This window comes from Dendrobium catenatum, unplaced genomic scaffold (genome assembly GCF_001605985.2).
Source record: "Dendrobium catenatum unplaced genomic scaffold, ASM160598v2 fragScaff_scaffold_716, whole genome shotgun sequence".
In the NCBI taxonomy this organism is placed as follows: Eukaryota; Viridiplantae; Streptophyta; class Magnoliopsida; order Asparagales; family Orchidaceae; genus Dendrobium; species Dendrobium catenatum.
In genome coordinates this window covers 19,641,762-19,645,250 of record NW_021319178.1, presented here as the reverse complement: position 1 = coordinate 19,645,250, position 3,489 = coordinate 19,641,762, and positions in this window count along the sequence as shown.

The window sequence follows — 3,489 nt, the reverse complement described above, 5'->3', positions numbered from 1 at the left end:
GCAATCTTATTTGTTTGATATATATGAAATGTGAAGAATGCAATGTCAGCATTAAACAGTTTGTATAATTTGATCTATGTACTCAATTTTTTTTTTGTATTACTTGATGATCTCTCTTTTTTTTTTTTTTTTTTTTTTTTTTTTTTGCATAATTAAATTTATAGATTTTAATAAAAATTGGTGTAATCCATTAAGTGTTTTTTAAATTATTGGATTAAAATATAAATATTAGTATAAAAAGTTCAAATCTTCTCAAGCATTTTAATATTTTACTGAAATTGCAGGTCAAATTCTTTATCAATATTTTAGGTGGACGACCTGAAGAGGTAAGAATTGCCTAGGAACTACAATAGATCTTCTCATGTCCATTCCCTCATATTTTTATCAATTGGGATTCTCTTCAATCTCGCTAGATTAAATAATGTTTTCTAAAAGCAATAAAATCATTATAAATATCATATATGTTCATTTGTCTTGGGTATTGCTAGCATTATTGGCTTTTGCAAAACTTGTTGCTGTACATTGTTGATTTATATCAACTTTTAGATCAAATGTTTACTTTTACCAATATCAATGCAAATACAATCTTATTTGTTGTTGACTTATATATTTATGAGTTATAATTTGAATTCAATTGATTATAGTTTTCATAAAATCAAAATGAATTTTAGATTTCCTTATTAGTTGTTATTGTTCTTATGAGAAATTTAGATAAAAAGAATATTATCTCTCATATTTCAATAATCAATGATTTAATAAGAAAAAATAAAAGAATTGATGAAGCTCAACAGCTTGTTCTTGAGCTGTTATTGAATATTTCTCATTTGCCTAATGTTGTGACTTTGATAACTCTCATTTCTTATTATTATAACAAATTTCATCCACTTCAAAATACAAATTAATTTACGTTTGTGTAATTATGAGTAAATTTCAAATCCATCAAGTCTTACTTGATTGATATGTGCCTAATTATTGAGAGAGTCTTAACTTAAAGATATATTTAAATGTTGCAAATAAATTATTTAGTTTCACTAGATTTCAATATAATGCATAAATCTTTCTTTATTAATTTAATTTGTTGAAACATCCTATGTCCTATGAAAATAATTTTTAAGAAATATGTTGGCATACAAATATAAAAACTCCCATTGTTTGAAATTTTCACCCATCTCTCTTATTTATTTATTGATTTGTTAATTAATCGATAAGCAAAGATCAACGACAATTTTTGCCATTACTTCCTTTAGACTATGTAATCTTTACCTCTTACATCTCCTATTGCTCAGTTGTTCTGCTCTCTACAATGAGATGCTATCGAGCCACACTTAATACTTATACTTAATTTCTAATCACATTTTATGTATTGAACTGTTGAATGATATATCATAAAATATGTGGTTCGTATTATTATAAATATAATTTTCTACTTTGATTAAATATGCCCAGAACATTTCACAACTTAATCATAATTTACTAATTAAGATACCGTTAATTAGAATAGAGGTACAGGATAAACATCAAAATCAAGAAACTAATCAGTGACATAATTATAGATTACTAATTATACATTCGTTAGTAAACATACCACACAACTTTTATGAATATTAATCCATCATTTAAATTACAATTACTATCACAATAGCTAGTTTTTAATCGCTTATACTTCATTTGAGACATCTTTCTTGCTACTGTGTAAAATTAACAGAGAAAATAATATTTTAAAGTTGTTGTAAGAAAATAATTTCTTAATACAAATTTTTTAAATAATAACAAAAAAAAATTGTCAAATAAAAATTATGGTTACGATCTAAAAATCAAAACAGTAAAAAAATTATCCCATATGAAGTCATCTACTTTGTTTGAGACAACTTTTTGACTGCTTTTTAAAATAAATTTTTTAATACAAAAATTTTTAATTTAAAAAATTTTTGTACTAAAAGAACTGCTTTCCCAAACAAAACATTAAACATTAATTAACCAAATCCTCCCTTGCAACTAAACAAAGAAGAATTAAAAGGCATCCACATACATACCTCTGAATTTATTTATCCTTATATCTATATCTAACCCTCCATATATCATCTAGCCCTTCTAATATTGGTATTTCTTTACTTAAAAAAAAATGAGTCAGAATATTCTGATTAAATTCGATTATAATAAATTTTATGACCATTGAATTTATTTAACTAAGTAAAATATAATTTTTTAGAAATTATATTAAGCTTAAAGTAAATTAAATGATTATAAAACAGAGCCTAACCTACATTCTCCTTTGTATTAGTTGATGTCATTTACTTAATATTATTAAAGAATTTAATGGTATCCATGTAAATTCACCAATAATTATATGTTGTTTAGATAATTATGTTCTCAAGTACCCACTTATCACCTAAGAAAAGCAACTCTGGATAAACTAATTAGAGCAAAATTATATATGAAGTAGGAGATGTCAAGGGAAGTCAATGCAATGAACCGTTTGGATCCTCCTCTATGCAAACAACAGAGGATAAAGGTAAGAATAAAGAGAAACAATAGCAGGAAAAAGAAAAAAAAAACTAGAGTTCGATATCATTTAATACACTCATTGAGACTTTATTTACTGGAAAAAGCAACTGGAAATAACTACGGTACCATGTCAAGATCCTTGAAGAACTCATGCTCTGAGAGCGCTCCGTGCAGTAATTCTTCTCCTTGGTTCCAAGCAGAGCATTTTCTGAGCATTGCGACATAAAAATTTAGAGAAAGAGAGAGTAACTGAGAATGGATCAAAGTTAATCGAAGTTTGCACAATACTAATAGTACGGTCTAACAATTAACTGATAGTTTAACTATAGATATTTGACCTCCTTTTAAGTTACATGTTCACTGTTGAGGTCTACAAAACCTCCACTTTGCACCCTCAGTGTTTTCATGAGAATGCAAATGACTACAACCTAAATGCCACAGCTTCATTCTACTTAAGGAGTTTAGCTTCATTCTACTAAAAAATTTTTATAATCAGCTCACGTTACATAAGTAACCGACGTCTTCATTACTGTCGTTAAATATAAACCAAAACCATCTACGAGATAGATAGGATACTAAAGATGACTCTTTTAAGTTCGAGAGATGGTTCCCATCATATAGCACTTTGTCTCAACAGAGTCAGGTGATGTCTATCATGACATAACACTTTAGCATGTAGCACTTATTTTCCATATTTTGATTGATGGGTTGGTTTGATTTCATTTGTAAAAGCTTCTCTTAGGTTTCGTTTGAGACAGCTTTTTTACTTTTTCTTAGAGTATCTTTTTAGTACAAATTTTTTTTTACTAGAAAGCTGCTTTAAGAAACAGTAAGAAAGTCGTCCCAAACGAGGCCTTAGTGCAACTTCCTAAAAGGCCATCCATCCAAGGAGTGCTCCCATACGATCACATTTCACTTTTAGAGTTTATAATAAAATTTTAACAATCACATGAAAAAGCGATGCCTCAGTATTTAAGAGTTTAG